At 41.3% G+C, this 19,755-nt stretch overlaps 1 protein-coding gene across 11 annotated transcripts in view; it reads right to left on the reverse strand.

Moving 5' to 3' along the window:
* HIVEP1 (human immunodeficiency virus type I enhancer binding protein 1) overlaps window positions 1-19,755 on the reverse strand; it is a 119,075-nt gene that overhangs the window by 54,968 nt on the left and 44,352 nt on the right. The window contains exon 1 of one of the 11 annotated variants that reach the window (XM_046932726.1): window positions 17,122-17,359. The exons of the other annotated variants lie outside the window; for them this stretch is intronic. The gene's annotated coding sequence lies outside the window, so the exon portion shown is untranslated. Of the gene's footprint in view, window positions 1-17,121; window positions 17,360-19,755 lie in introns of those variants that run through there. 11 annotated transcript variants of the gene reach the window in all.

Raw genomic sequence — 19,755 nt, forward strand, 5'->3', positions numbered from 1 at the left:
CTCAGCTACATAACAATAGTTTTCAGGATAGTCACCAGCATGAGGTATGCATTTTCAGCAATGATGAACAAGAGCTGCATACCATGTTCTGGCACTTGAAGCAGTGGAGATGACTCACTGTCACCACTGCTGAAACACACCAACCACCGCCTCACATGGCTCACATCCACTGTTTGGTCTCTATAAACATTCACCAAGCACTGATGAATGCCAATGGGTGCCATTTTTTCTGCTTGGAGGAATTCAATCCTACACCTTTGCTCCATACACACTTCCATGTCAGTCACTATTCTGTCAGACTGCCCCTCTGCTGCCATCTGTCACACGGCAACAAAACATAATGGAATACTGGTGGGAAGGTTCAACCTCTACCACCATACCAATATCCACCTCTGACATGGTGGGACAACATAGTAACATAGGAGGCATTACTTCTGGAGTAGCCCTTGGTTTTTATTTCTAATTGAGAAAGGGCTCTGACAATTTCTAACACAAACCAGAGGAAACAAACAGAGCATCTTTTATATACGTACGTCACTAACGCTTTACCAAAAAAACCCCAACAAAACAAAACGTGCAGACTGGTTATCAAACTCATTTGCCCTCCGTTTAGAAATATAACCAATGCATTAGGGAGCGCCTTGCTCTTGAGATGTAAAAGATTTGTCACAAAAATTTATACGCAGCTACAAAGACAAATGCAATTTCATTATTAAAAGTATTATCAGCATACCTCACATAAATGGTACCATAAATCCACGTGTTTAAATTCATAATCGTTCTACTTTATACAGACAAAATTATTTACGTATTTTGGAAGCATGCTACATTAGATTGCCAGAAAGATAAAGTACTTTGATCTCCCAAATTGAATCCTCTCTTATTTCAAAAAAGATGAAAAAAGAGAAGGAGTTTGTATCAGAAACTGCCGACTGCTCCTCTGTCAGATTAATTCCAAACCACAGATAACCGAAACAATAACTAGGTAACCACACGCTCAGTATAGGGCCAAAAAGTCTCCTATACTTCCTGCTCCTCAAACGTTTTCCTCAGTGAGTGACATCTACTGTATAGATGTTTTCCTACCTGTAGAAGCATCTTTGTGTGGCATGGCTATTACCTGCAAACAGCACTACATCCTTGTCATGACTCTTATCAGATGGCTGCCCCTTACCAAGGCATTAGGGCACGTTTCACAACCCAGCACTAGATCTGCACTGACAACCCACTGCATTTTACAGGTCTAAACACCATACTGGTGGCCATCTCCTCAATATGTGTGGGTTTAAGCTGGAAGAAGAACTAACTTACCCTGAAACACCACAGAACTGGAACAAAAGCATGCAGGTGAATGAGCCACTCAATTAAGTTAAATGGATTTCATTTGCTTTTTGCTAGGACAACAGAAAATAATGTAACTAACAGAAATTCCTGGTAGGCTGCAGTTGTAGCTCCCTCTTTTCTTGCCCAAACAATGACAGAACATCCCTGGAGGCGTTTGAGGCCAGGCTAGATGGGGCCCTGGGCAGCATCATCTGGTGAGTGGCAACCCTGCCCATGGCAGGAGGCTGGAACTGGGTGATCTCTAAGGTCCCTTCCAATCCAAACCACTCTGTGATCCTATGACAAGTGCCTTAGTGGACTGTGGGGTCTTGTAAGACACATTCTCGTGCTGCCAGTAGATGTTCTGCTGGAGTGGCGCACATCTAAAGCAAATGATGAGTGTGTGACATACAAACTCTTACTGAAGGGATAGGACACTTCTCATCAAGTGCTCACTAGAGAGGAACGATAACGAAATCATCGTGCATTCATGATGTGAAGAGACCAAAGGCGCCACATCATGTAACAATCATGGAGTCAGCTCTTGATTATCAGAGGCAGGTGCATACCACAGAATAGTAAACCGTAGGTAATATAGCCTAATAGCAATATATATAAAATACAACGGCACAACACGGGTACAAAGAGGAGAAAAAAAAAAAAAGCCAGTGAGTGCCTGTGAGATGTAGCAATTCCCAATTAAGCCTGGCTACAGCTGCAGGTGCCCACAAGCTGCAACACTGCACCAACACCCCCCGCCCACCCCAGTTGTCTGTCTGTCCTGACTGCATTCAGTCCACTCCCCTGCAGCGAGACAGTTCAAGTACTCTGCACCAACAGTGCTATATTGCAGTCCAGTTGCCTAAGCTATGAATGCAACTTGCTCTGGACCACTTGCAGTGCCACCGCCATCACGCTCCATCCAAACAGGAAGGCTTGTACTTCTATTACAGCATCTGCAGCAAAGGAATGGCTTTTCTTTCTCTGGTTTTAAAGGCTTTCATGCTACTGTCCAACACAGCTCCACCGGCAAATGTCTGCTGCATAGAAAAAACAGTGAATTCCTTGGGGTTTTAAATATATAATGTAACCATGCTTTCTAGGAACGTGAGAAAGGAGACTCACACACAGGAAAAGATGGTTGACATTTTATATGTCTCCTGCTATGGAAGATCCTTAAGAGGATACCAATAGAGTGAGTTTGAGATGGTAGGGCTGTGATGGATGAAAAATAAAAGCAAAAATAAATGAAAACTTCCACCAGCTTTATGTACTCTATTTCCGATATTCACTGAGCACATAACCACATGCATTTAAATACACCACAAACAGAATATTGTTTAAAAAGACTTGGAGATTTTTTGAAGACATCACCACCTACAAACAGAAATGTCATTACACGTACTAAAATTTTCATTTCACACATGAGAAACTTTAAAGGCATTGTGGTCAGCGAAGAAAAATAAAGGTTTAATAAATAAAGGTTTAGGAACCTCAGCAAGTAAAGCAGAACTATTGAAAAGTGTAAGGTTTGCAGAATAAGAAACCAGTAACTTCTGTTAACAATTTAAGATGAAGCAAACGCAATCTTTCATTTGTGGGTTTGATTACGGCTTTGGTTTTGTTGTTTTTAAACAAATGAACAAAGGAAACAACCCTACTTTTAAGCCATCAGGACATTTTACAAGGGAGTAGGAGGTGGTAAATATTCACTGACATTCACATATAACCTACTTCTCTATGGATAACTGGAGAATTAGCACTTAATATGGTGCAAATCTGTACCAGAACTTAGAAATTAAAAAAAAAATCTTTTTTTTTTTGCCCAAAAGTTTGGGTTTTTATATTCAAATATTGAACCAAAACAGCTAGAAGGAAAATGTCAGCATTTTTTTTCCTTCCAGTTAAAGGCAAGAAGAACTCTCAGACCTTACGCCTGAGTCATCCTAAAAATACCTCCAGCAAAACAACTTCAGATGACAAGTGTTTCGTGTGGCTTTCTAAAGAAAACCCACTCTCTCTTACCTTTCTCCATCAGATGACATTTGAAACATCATTCTAAAAAACGCCTTGCGTGTTTTTCAGTGGACACAATGGAAGATATAAATTCAGTTTTTTTCTGTTGGATCACTGGGAGCGAAGAAAACTTCAAAGACCAAATATTCTTCAGTTAAAGTGCATTAATGTAAACATGCTACGTGCATTGGGAAGGATTGCTGAAATCTGAATGTTAAGTGGTATTTTTGTGGTTTTTAGCAGGGGGAGACACAGCTTGAGAACTCAAACAGTAAGTGACGTGAGGTTGAGATGCTGTGCAGAAATCTCCATCTTCTGATTATCGAAACCCATCAGGCTAAAACCACTATGTCAGTGCTCTGTATTTGACTATATGAGAATTGCCTCTGTAAGCGTTAAGAATACCACCAGGTTAAAAAAAAACAACAATTACAGTAAAATAAAATACTCAGCTCTGCATGAACCTTGCACACCGGAGCTGAGAACAGCTCAGATATTCCATGGAGTGACCACAACCCATCTCCATACTCGTGGGGAGCAACTCTCTACCTCTCCCAAAGAAAACCCTTGTGCTTCAGGAGTTTGTGTCCTAATGCTCACCCAGGGATGCAGGAGTCCATGGTTGGACTGAGCTTGGATTGCTGCCCTGGGTGGTGAGTTCACCCCACTCCAGCAGGCCACAGCAGGATGCAGGAGATATCATGAGCTCTTCCCTCAGCACTGCAGGCATCATTCAGTCCAAACGTTAAGTAGATGAATCCTAACTGAGATAAATCCTAAGACTTCCCTGCAGATAATTGGAAAAAAAAATAATAAAGGAAAATAAAAAGAACAAAGAAAGTGTACTAAAGCAAACACAGCAGCAGGCAATGATGGCAGGATGAAGGATGGAGAAAACAGAAGCCCTCTGGTTTTCCTTCAACTCAGAGGTGCCTGCCAACACCAGAGAAGGCTGCCCTTCACTGAGGGTGAGAAGGAGAGGTGGCAGCAGCAGTGCTGGTGCAGGATGAGCTCATCCCTGAGCAAGCAAAGGTGGGAGACCTGGCACAACCCTATACCAGTTGTGCCAAAGACTTCTTTGATGGCCCTAAATTCCCACCGTCGCCTTTCTGCTGCAAAATTAAATCCTGCAAAGTTGGCAAACAGCAGCAAAAAGACATTTTGCAAAGCCTATATGACATTCAAATTTAAATCTGCTTCTAATTAAAAACCATTCTTCTGTCCCCAAACGTTTCGCTTCACTCATTTAATGAGGAATGTTCAAGATTAAAAGGAAAAGATCAGATGAAGCAAAAGCAGTCCCTAAGTCTTCTCTTTAATTTTACAGTGTGGGAACCTGACATCTCCTGGCACTTGCTTTGGTTTCTCCTTTCCACCTTGGGGGCTTGGAGAGTCAAAGCCCGTGGCTCAGTAGGTTACCAAACACTGGTGTGAGCCTGACAGCTGTTAGCAAGGCTGATCCCAGCCCACCATAAATGCAACGTGAAACAGATTAAATCTCAGTTTGTCAGACGGCAATAGGTTCGAAGGTTCCTCACGCAGCTGTAAGATAGGGGAAATCAAAAAATCTCCCTAAAAATTAGGATATGTGAATTGAGCACTCTTAGTAACTGGCATGAAGATGCAGGAACAGTTATGTTTTGCTTTTTAAACACATTTTAAATGAGATTTAAAACATGTTCTTCTAGTCATCATAACCTTGACTGATGACCTATCCTGATCAGCTTTTCAGGAAAACTTTATGCATTTTCATTCTAATGTCAACTTTGAATGCTCATCATGCTCCCTGCCATATATAATTATTTGCATCTAAAAATGAAAAGCCGATGACAGATACTTTACGTAACTCCCTTAAAAATAGAATATAAAAATCCCCCTCATTATTTTTCACGTTAACAAAAAGAAAAGCCTGCTTGCATATTTGAAAACGCAATCTGCACTCTAGAGATTAGATTAGTATCAGCACTGTACGGTTATACTGCATATACAATAACACAGTCAATGCAGAGGTTGTACATAAATTATGCATATACCAGCTCTATCCTTGCCATCACATACATATTACTTAAGCACAGCAACGACTCCTGATGAGACTGACATGGTGTATGTGCATAAATTACATATACGCTTGGCATACTCTCTATCATCGACTTATGACTGTGGAACCATCAGCTGTTTTGGATATGACTGCTGTTTGTTTTTTTTTTATCATGTAGTATTTAGATGAAATGATGAGCACACGAGGGTTGCAGGGAAGGATTTTTGGAGGCCTCCTTCCAGGGCCAGTGGCGGAATACAGTGCACAGTGAGGCACCTTATGGGCAGAGGCTGGGTAACCATCTAGCACAAGAACTGACATGCAGGTGAGGCTCTTCCTTGGAACGAGCTCCTGCTGGGCATCTTTCCACAGGCATCTCTTCATCCCTTGAAGCAGCTATGCTTCTGAAGACCAGTCCCTGCTCCTGTGTTTACTCCCAAGAGAGACATAAGCCTGACACAAGAGATAATTCATTTACACATTGTTTCAAACAAAGCAGGAACACAGGTACTGATTGCATTTACATTTGCATAGCTTCTAATCAGCCATCTAGTAAAGTAATTACAACATTGCTATGCTGATGTTTAGAGCACTGTCAGCCAGGTTCTACCTATCCAAGGACATGGTGATTGCTATCACTGCATTTTGTTTATTATTTAAGAGCCTCTTAAAACATTCACTACTCCAGGCTTAATTTTGGCTCTGTGTTTTTTCTATCTATGTTTTTACCCCAGTATCAAGTTAAAAGTGACAATCTTAAAGTTGCCCTTAGCTCCCTGCCTTCTGTAGGCTGCTGCAACGAGCACCTGCACGCCTCCTGTGCTATGCCAGGGTCCCCCCCTCCTTCCTCTACACTGGTCTATTTACTGTCTTTTGATCTTATGCTCCAAAACTGGGAAAAAAAAAAAAAAAGAGTTTTTCATTCATTTATTTAAGAACTGACACAGAAATTAAATAAGTGCCAGTTAACCCCCTGCAATCATTTCCTTAAAAAACAAGCAAACAAAAAAACTTTTCTGCTCATCAAAAACATGGATAAAAATAACAATGCACGGAGCCCAAAAGATTTCTTTAATTTCTATACTGTCTCGAACGCAGACTCTATGCCAAGGAGCCAAAGCAGCCACTCCCCAGCCAAACATGGAACAACTTCCATTAATCTTTCTGGTACTCCAAAAGCACTTGTACTTGACTTCAAGGCTGCTGCAGGAAGGCTCACCAAACCCAGTAAGTACCAGAACTGGTTCTGCAAGCACAGCAACATCAAGAGCCTGTGTTTCATCACTTGAGACAACAGGTTGGAGACTTTCTTCAAGTTCTCTGATGAGTCAAACTGCTCTTTAATTTCTCCTTCTATTTCTGGAGTTCCTCAAGCGCAAGGAGTTTTCGAGGCAGAAACAATGCAAGCAGATAAACTCAGCATTCAGGAACCTAAAACACCAGCAATGCTGTTGAAAACACCTTAATTTTCTTAAGCATATTTAAATGTTGATCTCTTTACTGAGATCCTAGAATCGTGGCTGATATAAATGGTTCAAATGATTAAATCTTCAGTAGGATGTTAGATACTGAAGTTGTTATAATGATCAGGTATTAAGTAAATAAGTGGTATTATTAGCTAGGAAAATAACCAAAACACTATTTTGATGAGACAAAAAATAAATAATAATTACAAAAAAGTCCCCTGCAATTAAAGCCCAAAGTCCAGCCCAATATCTTGCTTCCAGCAGCCGCCAAGAGCTGGAGTCAAGGCAAAAACAGAGCGGAGCAAGTGCTAAGTCATAGGATCACTAAGGCTGGAAAAGACCCCCCAGATCATCCAGTCCAACCACCCACCCACAACAATATTTCCCCACTAAACCATGCCCCTTAGTACAGCATCTAAACATTTCTTGAACACCTCCAGGGATGGTGACTCCACCACCTTCCTGGGCAGCCCATTCCAGTGCCTGACCACTCTTTTGGTGAAGAAATGTTTCCTAACATCCAATCTAAACCTCCCTTGATGCAACTTGAGGCCATTCCCTCACATCCTATCGCTGTTATCCGAAAGAAGAGGCCAACCCCCACCTCACCACAACCTCCCTTCAGGTAGCTGTGGAGAGTAATACGGCATCTCCTGAGCCTCCTCTTCTGCAGACTAAAGAATCCCAGTTCCCTCAGCTGCTCCTCATAAGACTTGCATTCCAGATCCCTCACAGCTTCGCTGCTGTTCTCTAGACTGAAAAAAGATAGCTCTGGTGCAAGCCCCAGAAGCTGCATTTGCATGCAACAGGTCCCACAGGTAATTCTTACAATAATTCTCCTCACTTGTTCTGCAGCAATGAGCTCTGCAGCTAGGTTCCTGTCATGAAGGACTGCCTTTCTGGGCTGGCCTCATCCTGCCACCTCCCACCCCAGAACATCTTTACCTCCAGGGCCGTTGCACAGCTCTGCCATGCCCTGAACCTCCTACCCTTCTCCTGCCCATCATCTCTTCTCCAGACTGCAGAGCTGCATCTACTTCATCATCCCTTATGCAAAGGCTGTTGAATAGCCTTCTGCGTGACCGACAGCTTTTGCAGTACTATTTTATGCTCTTTGTAGGTGGAAGTGAGGAAGGAAAAGAGAATTAGGAGAAAGATGTCAGAATCAATCGCACTATTCAAGATGAAGGCACATCACAGATGCGTACTGTGACAGATATGCTTTTCCTCTATTTTTCCTCTACAGTTGCCATAAACATTGCTAATGTTTTATTTGCTTTTTGACAGCTACTGAGTATACAGTTGACATCTCCACACAAATATCTGACCTAGAGATCTCGTGCCTGATTGTTCACTAGCAACTCAATTTACATGAAAAGTTGGAATATTTTTTTTCCCCATGGACATCACTTTGCATTTATCCACACTGAATTTCATTTGTCATTTTTTAACACGGTTGCACAGCAACCTAATTGCATTTTGAAATCCTCTGCATTTCATTTTGCATCTTCATCTTTACTACCATGGCTAAGTCCATCAAATCAGCAACACTGTCACCTCGCTACTGGTGCTCTGCCCCGAATCACTCGGAAGAACTGGAATTGACAGATGCACATTTTTATTAACTGCAAAATGACAGGCAGTGTTTGCCTGCTAAGGTACAAGCATTAACTACAAAATGTGTAAATATCAGCCACGTGATAAATTTTGTTTTTGGGGGTGTGAGCATAGCGAGAGCTCAGTCAATGCTCCACCTTCTTAGAAAATCATGCTGTGTCAAGAGAAGAGTGGCCAGTAGGTCGAGGGAGGTGATCCTGCCCCTCTACTCTGCACTGGTGAGACCTCACCTGGAGTACTGCATCCAGATGGGGAGTCCTCAGAACAGGACAACCACAGTAATAATCCAGGGGATGGAACACCTCCCCTGGGAGAACAGAGAGCTGGGGCTGTTCAGCCTGGAAAAGAGAAGGGTCTGGGGAAATCCGAGAGCGGCCTTTCAGTATCTAAAGGGGGGTGGTAAGAAAGGAGGGGGACAAACACTTGAGCAAGATATGATAGGACAATCGGAGATAAGAACTTTTTACAGTAAGGGTGGTGAGGCACTGGCACAGGTTGCCCAGAGACGTAGTAGAAGCCCCATTCTTGAAGACATTCGAGGTCAGGCTGAACAGGGCTCTGAGCAACCTGATGCGCTGTAGGTGTCCCCATACATCGCAGGGGAGGTGAACATGATGACCTTTAAGGGTCCGCTCCAACTCAAAAGATTCTATGACTCACTATCCTTTGTCCGCTTATCCCCAGCCACACACAGAACATTCTTCCCATCAGCTTTTCCTAGAACCATAGCATCTGCATTAATTGGTCTTGTAACTGGGACAACTCTAACACATTCAGGGGTCTTTTCTAGAAGAATGTTCAGTTGTTTCTGCTCCACCTTTTTTTTCCTGCCTGACCTCTACGCTGATTGGAACACAACATGTCAATACTTGCTTCCCCAAGAAGTATCTCATTTTTAAATTCTATGCTGTTCAGTAAATCCACTTTGAACACTGCTACAGAATCACGTTTATCTCATTTATCTTCAAATTCAATCCCTCTTCAGTAAACTATATACTAAACGCAAATTCAAAGCTTTCCATTATTCAAACTAATGCATCTCTCTCTTTCCTTTTTATTTTGCTTGCTTCTTTTTCTAAGGATTTAACAGGTTATCTGCTGAAGTGTGCAAATAAACTCTATCAGATGACACCCAGAATGGCATCAGTGGGTCTTACTGCTATAAAAAGAAAAAACACCAAACCACCAAAAACTCACAATCAACGTCTTACACTACATCTTTTTCTGTGGACTTTTCAAGCTTGTCTTTCTAAAGTGATCTAATTTTTTTTCCCCACTCCCCTTTTCTTTAATATGCTGAATTAAATGCTATGGGATGCTACTTTCTAGAAAAACAGCCAACAGATACTGGATTGGCAGAAAGCAAAATACTTTGAAAAACTGTTGAGGCTACAAGGTGATGTAGGAGCAGGAGAACCTGAAACACAAAACTTAAGCAGAGGCACAATGGCGTGATGTTCTTATCAGCTGGGTGCTCCAGCTATGAACATGGGATCAGCCATTTGAAGGGGCTTGCAAACAACCCTGACATAAGGAAAACACATTTGCTTCTCTGGGTAAACAGTTACATTGCAGACGGGAATTCTGAGCATGAAAAAGTGATAGTCTGTTCAGGAATAGTCTGTTAGTAGCCTGGGTTTAGGAACACAGACAACTAAGAGCCAGGGGCAATATGGAAGTCTGGGCATGGGAATTCCTGCAGACCTGCAAGGAGGATGCGAGGAGCAGCAGCACAGCCTACAGCGTCCTCCAGAGCTCTCTGGCAATGCATTTCTAGGGGGCAAAACGGCTCCCAGGGGCAAAGTACAACACAGGTAGGAGAAAGATGAGGGAATTAATTGGAGAAAATTAAAATCAGCAGGAAAGTCGTAGGCAGATTGGCTTAAATTGTGCAACTCTACCAGACACTTCCCAAGCTGCTACTCTGAGAAGAAAGGGCCATTTAGCAGACAGGCACAGAGGAAATCAGATGTATCAGGGAGGAGTTCGGTGCGGCCTGATTCAAAGCAGAAAGGAATTAAGAAAGGATTAGACTGTACATTCACCAATACGCTCCCAGCAAACCAGGATGATCTGAAATTACAAGCAACGCTGCAGTTTTTTGTTTCACTACTTTCAAGAGCTTTTAGGAATGAGTTCTAAAGCTACAAAGGCACTAATCGCCAGTGAAAGCGGAAACTGTACGCTGGTCTTGCAGAGTGCCCGCACCAGATAGCAAGCGGTCCTTCACCTGGACGTGCCTTTGTCTGTGGGCCTTTAGAAGGCATTGTTAGTAATACATATACATACATACATATATATATATATATGTATATATATGTATTATATGTGTATGTATACATATATTTATGTATATAAAAGAATATGTATATATACACACATACATATATATATACATATATATATATATGTATATAAAAGAAAATCCTCTACATCCTCAGTTCTAATCAGCACCAAATCTGAAGAAACAAAAAAAACCAAAAACTGCTTCCTGTCCTTCTCTCCCCAAGAAAAAAAGGGAAGTAGGCTGAGGAATCTACTCAGCATTCCTTCCTTGATGATCCCAAAGATATCCCTGAACAACAAACAAGCACTCAGGAAACAACATCCTGGAACACTGAGCATTGCAAATTTAGTTCATTAATCTATTTCTTTTTAATGCAAAACAAACAAACAAACAAAAAAAACCCAACTTGTTACAAGAAACTTGCTTTTACTTAGTAAAGGAAGGAAAAAATGTAGTCATATACATTATAGTTATTTGAGTACATTATTAATGTGCTATTTCAAACAGAGATATCTTTTGACAAATAATGCTAAAATCTACAAATCTACTTGCATTATTTACCTCCTTCACCATTTTCTAAATCATCCCATACAAAGCATGCTTCCTGCTCCCATGGAACAGCAAACGACTATGATTTCTCACAAAACAAGAAAAACGTGAACTGAAACAAAAGCTTAATCCTCTCCTCCTCTTTCCCAGGTACGCTGCAGAAATTTTCTTTATCTACTTGCAAGTTTGGAGAGGTAATTAACTAGCTGCTTCTCAGACGCCTACAAGCTGATGGCACTCTGCAATCTGAACACCACCCCATGTGTTTTTTTTCCTTTCTTATTTAGAATTCACGCTCCGTTTTGCGTTGTCTGGTTGAAGATGAGGGGGCGGTGAGGAACGCGTGGCAGAAAGCCATAGCAAGCTGCCACACACCCAACTCCAAGTCGCATCGGGAAGCGAACAACAAAGCCTGCAGGGAACTTGCTCGATGAGCCCCATGCCAAAGCGTGTGGCCAGGGATGCAAGTCCTCGAGAGCTCTGTCCTCCAGCAAGAAGATTTTACCCATGTAAGCCCTGCGCCACAACAAAGTAGGACGACTCGCACCCAACTTTAGTAACTCATTTATGGTAAGGATTGTTATTTTTGGTTTTGGAACAATGACTTCTAAAAAATACAGTGAGAGGGAAAAGGAATTAGAATGCAGTACTTGACTAAAACAATGAAAATTCAAAACCAGTATAATAGCCTGAAAGTACTCTTTGCATTTGTTTTTAATATGCCTGTTCAGATATTTCCTCAGTAGCACTAAAATTAATCACTTAAGAAGCAGTCTCAAATGTGTAATACTATGAAGCTTTCAAACGGCCTTCTTCCCATACATATACCAATGTGTTAATTTCAGGTTTAAATACAAGACATATTACCTATTTACAGAACTATATTTTGGGTGTTTTTGTTTTTCTTTTAAACAGCTCAGATAAAATAAAAGCCTGCTCAAACATTTCACATTTTCAATCAGAGGATGGGCAGTTGAGACTAAAGTCTTTGTAAATAAGAATTGTAAATAAGAAGAAAAATAACATCGGAAACTTCACATACATGAAGAACAGAAGGGTGAGAGAGGGAGGCCAACCAGACAACACTGTGCTTTCTAATTTCTCCAAGGAGAATCACACCTGCCAATAAGCAACTGGCTCACCAGGGCTCTTTGACCTGGAGCTGTTCATTGATAAGAATGGCTCAGGCAACCCCTTCCCTCACCCGGTGGCAGTGCTGGGCCTGATGCACCCCAGGGCATGGTTGTCCCCTTGGGTTGCCAGGGCATGCTGTTTCAACCAAACCTAAGAAGCACTACATCCGGAGAAAGTGAAGAAGTGTTAGGTGAGAGAAAAAAACAGTCCATAGTCGTCAGTTTGCCATTTGTCCTGATGACATGTGGTGATGAAAGACAGAGACACACCACTTTCCACTGACGCATGCAGCTGGCCTGGTGGGAGATCTCACAGTAGATGCCTTCTGGCCGTACAGTATGGGTGTTATTCTCCTGGATTTCCTCAAAAAACCATTAATAATCATCTGCCAAGGACCAACTCTTGCTTCCCTAATAATTGTCTCCAAATAACCTTGTCCCTAATACTTCTATCTTCTCCAAATTCATTCTTATAAGTCCACCACACACCGCAGTGGGCCAGAGGCTTCTGTTGTTTCTAGTGCGTTACTTGCAGGAGGACGTCTGTTCCTTTTTGTGCTTTCTTCAAACAGCGGGGCAAGCACTCTGCTCTGTATTGAAATGGGTGAGGGAAAAGGAGAAAGAACAAAAGCAGGAAAAGAGACAGAAGTACAAAGCTGGTAAGCGTAGTCTACACAGCAGAAGTTACAATTTTTGCCTCCTCTTAAGAAGATCATAGATTAGCTTAGACTTTTCGGTCTCAGCTTAGGAAAAGATACAGAAAATAACCACATGATTTCCCTTGGAAATAACCATTGGACAATATTTTACTGGTAAGCAGAAGTTAACCTGAAGATACACTCTCACAGTAGATGCCCTGATGATTTCACACCTTTGGCAGTTTTTCTGTCCAGCCTCTCATTTTCTGCAGTTACATACAATTCATTATCACAAGCCAAACTTAACTGCTCATTATAGGACTCGAGATAACCACTTTCAAAGGTAGACAGGTATTTTGCTTCAGGCCTCATACTACGGAATGAATTTTAATTATCTTTACTCCAAAAGTAACCAAACCAAACAATAACAGTACCTCCACCTCAGATCAGTTTATGGTTCGATTGTTCAAATATCTTAGTTCTCATCTGGGTTATCCCATTTGATAATTGCTTCCAACTACACTGTGACTCCGACTGTTTTCTTCTTAAGAACTTCCAGAAATTAAGTTTTACTCAAATTAAATACTTAGCAGGTATTCATTATCAACTCAAGCCAGAATTCAGCAACAGAATCTGACCTTAATTACTAATTACCAGCTGGATAAAATTTACACCTTCACACTCCTAAGCAGATAATTTTGAAGGTTTTGGCGACTGCTATTTCATTAGCTTACATGTTATGGTAAATGTTACTCCAAACGTAGCACAAAAGCAGAAGTAAACCCAACTGCACTCATTAGAAAACCTTCAAAAAGCAAGACTGAAATATGGAAAAATAGATACAATTTTCAAATTATTAACAGAATACAGTTCTCAGTATGCAAATAGTTTAAGTACCTAACTTAATCCACAATTTAAATACAGTCTATTACACGACACCACAGGAGTCACCTCCTTATAAGACAGCATGAGCAATGCAACCCAACCAGTACATTAGAAGCCCAAATTGTGAATTAGAGAAAAATGCTTTTATCTGGAAGGCTGTCTTAAAATTATGCGAAGGGATTAAAAAAAAAGAAAGAAAGAAGAAAAGGGGAAAAAAAGATGAAAGCACTCAAATGGAGAAGGAAATGAAGATGTCAAATCCCTTATCTGTTCCAACTACTCACATAATTAATTTATAACCTGTTGGTGTATGGCACTGAAAAACTGACCCACAGTTCTTGCCAGCTCTCTAAAATCAGTCATTTAATGCAAAAGGTTCACTTGTTTTGTTGTTGCTGTTTTGGCTTGTTTTTATTGATTTTGGGGGTATATTAGGAAAAAATACAGGCGATAATAACAGTATTCCAACTACTGCAGTGCTGTGAGCAGGACCACGTTCTATGCTGATTGCCTCATCTTGAAAGGAAAGCACCAGAAATAGAAAAAGTTCAAAGGGCAATAAAATTACTGAGGAATTGAGTCAAAGAGTCTGTATGAGAAAAGTCCAAAAGATCACCGCAGCTTAATTTACAGAGAGGTGGAAAATATTTGACTTAATACAAGTATCTAAAATAATAAATGTCTTAGGGAAGGTCAAACTGAGCACTACTGGAAAAAAAGACCAAATCGAAAACTCATAAATCTTATTTGTAATATCAAGATGTAAGCCTTAGCAGCTCAACTTCCCACAAGCTTTGTTTAACCAATTTATCTCAACCCTCATTTCCTCCCTGCTATCAGGCAGATATTTATAATATATGTGTTTTAGATGTAGCTTTCCCACCACAAATGAATTCATTGATCAATTCTGTCTGCTGACACTGAAAAGAAATCCTTTTAAGCACAACAAGGTATAGGCCCTTGGGCTTTTGTCACAGTACTGAAGGTATGTACAGGAGAATCTTGACGCTCCTATTAATAAAAGCAGACCTTGGTAAAGGCAAACAGACAGCGTTCTTGACAGAGATCAAATGTCATTTTCAGAACACCAACCAGCTCCTAATTGCATGGCGTGGAAAGTTAAAAAAACAGCAACAGCAAAACAGAAAACAAAACACTCACGGTCTACAGCTGTTTCCTGTAAAGCTGCCCACTGAAACACTTGCTGTTCTCCCTCAGAAACACTTTGCTTAAGTCACTGTTAGGATAGGGATAAATCAGTCTGGTTTTGCTTTGAAGAAACAAGGAAAGAGTTAAAAATGATTCTGGCTGCCTTAGACACTGAAATCCTTTGTTTTGCTTCAGATGAAATAACATTACATGCGTGCAATACAGTTTAGACTTGCCACTATTCCAACAACAACTAAAGCTATTCTGAGAAACTACCACCCAAAAAGAGGTCACTGCAGATTTACAGTAAGTTTGCTGTAGCGAAGTTAGGAGTGTGCTCTTTCAATATTACCAAAAATGCTCAGCTGCATCTGCTTTGGAGTGGACCTGACTGTAACCATCAAAATATAACTCATAGCCCACTGACTCAAACAAAAACAAAACAAACAAAAAAAACCCCACCAATCAAAATAGCAATGCAGGCTTTTCTATTTTCAGCAGCAACTTTTCTGTCTCCAGTGGTGGGCTTATCAGAGATCTGCGGTATTTTAGTTTGTATAAACCCATTCACAAGACTGTCCGTGCTGAGCCAGCTCCGGCAATCTGCTGGGAGCCCCGTGGGCAGCGGATGGCTTGGAAGGAAAGTGAACCCATATTCTGCCACCCAGCCCTGCCCATGTAAGCAGCGCTCAAGGGACCACACCAGGCAAACCAACAGCAACTGGCAAAGCAATATATTGAAATGATTTGGCACAACGGTGCTTCTGAGCACTAACATACAGCCAACGACTCGACCGACATATGTTGGCTTGTCCCCTGACTCATGAGTCGCAGTTATCTGAACATTCTGGAGACTGTCCTGACTCAAACTAAAACCAAAAGCAAAACAAAGCTCAACAGCTTGCAAACGAAACTGCCATCTCTCCCTCTGTATACGTGTAGGAATGCACACATTTTTCACGATGCCGAATTAATGGTAAGAAAATAGTTCTCATGGACCAGAAAGCTGCAAGTTTGTTTGTTTGCTTGAATCAAAAGCTGAATTTCTCACTCCGTTTGCACAAATGAAGACACTGAAGTTGCTGACTTTCTTACTGAGCAAGTCCAGCTACCAAATGTAAATCAGACAGCATTGCAAGGGTGATTTGGAGGAACCGGAATGGAGGAGTGTGAAGGGGAGCTGGTCTTACTGTTACAAATTCCCTCCACCCATGCTGATCAGAGGGCTCTAGATGGTCTGTTGTTGGGTCTTCTTTGGGTTTTGTGAGTTTTTTTTTTTGCTTCCAAATCTTGCCATGTATTTATAGCCATAAAGTGACTTGATTTGTGAGAGGCACTACAATCAGACAGATCTAAGATAAAAATAAGACTCATTATCTACAAGGTTGTTCTCAAAAGTCAGCTAACACACTGGCATCATAGGAAAATAATTCATCAGTATATTTCTGACAAGCACAGTGTTTTTCTCTGAAAGGTCATTTTTCTAAATTAAGCAAAGTATTAAATATCTTTGCTGTTCCGCTGCACATCCCAAACTTAACTCATGAAATGTTTTCACAGTCAAAGCAAATTACATTTGAAATAAATATAAGAAACACATGAAACAGTTCCATATTCATTTAAATCTGCCATATGTACCACAAGCAACATAGGCAAACAGTTAGGCTCCGTTCATATGTTTCCCAAGCCATGATAACTGAAAATATTCATACTTGTTAATGTAGTATAGCCTGGAAAATATATATATCTTTTTTGCCCCAAACCCTTCCTTCTTTTAAAACTCCCCTAGACCACACTGGTAAGAGTGTAATTTAGAGCTGGATGTTACTGTCCTCTACTTAGAATTCGTGTGGGTCCTCCTTTCGGCCCTGGGAACCGATGCACGGTGCTGTCCCAAGCACTGCCCCTAAACCCATCCTCGTTCTTCCCGTCTCCTCCTCAGGCAGCACCGGGAAGGCAGCCCAAGCTGCTGCCCAGAATTCCATTTCCAACTACCACCCTGCCTCCGGAAGGACCTTACCTGAATTCTGGCAGCAGGAGACTGGTGCTGATCTGTGGAAAATGCCCACCTCTCCCCTTCTGTGATGGGGAAGGAGACAGAGACTCACAAGTCCAGCAAGAAGGAGCAGCTCTCCAGGCAAAAAACCGGGACTCCTCCAAAACCAAGCACAGATGCCAAAGACAACAGCTCTCTCTGACGAAACGTTAACACGAGTATTAGAACTTCCCCATTTTCCAGCCTAGCAGAGTTCTTTGGCAATGAGTGAGTTTTCTGCTGCGTCTTCCTGCCAGGCTAGGGTTACAGGAGTGTCTTCACTTATGTAACTTCATTTATTGAGTGCACAATTACCCAACACACCCAAAGCACTCCAAGGCACTTTTTTTTTTTTTAATGTTTTAAAAAAATATGGTTTGCTTCCAGTTGGAACTTCTTTTCATACATAGGTCTATAAGCAAAGTTACAGGAGTGCTCTGAATGTGGTGTAACCAAGACCCTCAGTACCCCCAGAAATGTGTAAATTAGCTTATTGGCAGTGCTTCTCTCTGTGCGTACAGGAACGCAGGCCAAGCTCCAGGCTTGCAAGAGACCTTGACATTCACAGGAACCTCCTCCATTTTCACTCGTGCACCTTCTTCCTCCTACAGCAGGTCATCAAGTTTCGATGGAACATTCTTCTGGAAGCTATAAAAGACAGCGAGCTATGCCAGCAAGCCTCACCACCCAAAACAAATGCCCTGTCTGCCATTTCACAGAGAAGAAAACCGCACCAGCTTTCTCACCTATCCCATTTTAAATGGAAGACTTTAACTCATTTTACAAGAGAAATAGAGTGGCAAAGGGCAGGATACCAACAATCGAAGGAGTATTTGCCCATGAAAAGCCAATGGGACACTGTGCTGGGGAGGTAGCAGCAGCCAAGACAACACAGAATATTGAACAGTAACAAGATGTAGAAAATTGCATCCTGCATTTAAAAGTCATCAACTAAGTCAAATCAGTGAGGCACCTATACACAGGCCACAAGAGCCTTACTACAAGGATGTGTAGCTCCCCACAGCTTCCTTAAAATACATTCTCCCATCTGAACAGGTTTTCAGCCGAAGGCCATGCAAAAACTATGGAAATCTTCAATCTGGGTAGATGTTCAGAAAAAGACAGAGCACACTCACTCTGTAAAGATACATATCACATCCATCATCAATAGACCTCAGCAAGGTAGCATCCAATAGATCTTTGATCACTTTTAAGTAGAAACGGGAGGTGGTGACCTGAGTATTTACAAGTATGAAGGAACCCAAATCACCCCAGTGCTGATGCACGATTATAATGGAACAGTCTAGAGACCACAAATGGAAATTACTGTTAGCAACACAGTCTGCTAACTAAGCATCAAGACCTTGTTTATTGAGCATGGTACCCGACACTACAAAAGGAGGAGAAGGAAGCAAGTTAGCCCTTCTTTTCCCAAGAACATTAAACTAAATATACTATTAAAAATAATTACTGTGTTTTGTAAACATTCCAGAATCCTGAAATCCATACCTGTGCTTAAGGTCCTACATACCATGACAAAATCATTGTGGCTGAGGTACCATTCGTTCTTTCATCCAGAACACTATTTTTAGTCATCCTACCTGAAGGCAAATTTTATAAACATCCTATCTTCAAAAGTATTGTAAGGTTTCCTGACTTCATCTCTAAACTGTCACAGCCAACAGGTCTGGCACAATACAGCGCTGCGCCAGGAGAAAGCAAGACACGGTACATCACTAAATAACAGCCTGCTCCTTGCAGTACTCCTCAGCTATTCCATGTTCTGCAACAGAGGAAAGTCTAGAAGAACAACTTCATTTCCACAAAGGCTCAAGAGCACCCATCAGACTGTATGAGAGCTTATAGACTGACAGAGGAGAAATTGAGACTAAGAGGTTTCTACACAGACTAAAAACAAGAATAACTGACTGTTCAGGGATTAGTAGCAAAGCACATCCTGACATTTTAATTATGTCTACCTCTTTCCTTTTTTCTAGCCCTGTGGCATGCTGTCCATCACCAACTGCAGCCAGGGCTGCTGAAGGGCTCCTCTTGGCCTCTGAGACACCAGTGGGACCAGCAGGTTGAAGAGACGTTGACAAATGTCTATTTTGTCTTTGGCATCACTTCAAGTGGAAGAAAAACATTCAGTTGTCTGAGGGAAATGAGACAGTTTTATAGGAAGGAGAGTAAATATGAAGTCGTCAAGATTTGAAGACGCAACCTCCAAAAACCTGTTCACGTTTTGATCTACGTGACCAAGAAATATACACTAAAAATGAACATGCTGTGTTTCTCTTCAATGCTTCTGAACTTAACATCTACAGAAAAAAAAAAAAATTAAGTAACTCATTAGGTTCTTGCTATACTGCTGATGGCTGAAGACACACAGTGGGGAACTATAACTCTTTATTGCACCATTTAACCAGACTTGGGCAAAGCAAACAAAAAGTTTATTGGCAGTATATTATTTCCTGTTCAGATTTGCGATGGCTGGCCACAGTACATTTACAAAATGGTGCTTTATAAATATATCGGGTCTGATTTACATTTTAAAAGCAAAACTTGAAACCAAACAGCCTAACAGTAAAGCTTAATGCCAGAAAAACCCAGAAGGCA

The sequence above is a fragment of the Gallus gallus genome, chromosome 2 (genome assembly GCF_016699485.2).
Source record: "Gallus gallus isolate bGalGal1 chromosome 2, bGalGal1.mat.broiler.GRCg7b, whole genome shotgun sequence".
Taxonomy (NCBI): Eukaryota; Metazoa; Chordata; class Aves; order Galliformes; family Phasianidae; genus Gallus; species Gallus gallus.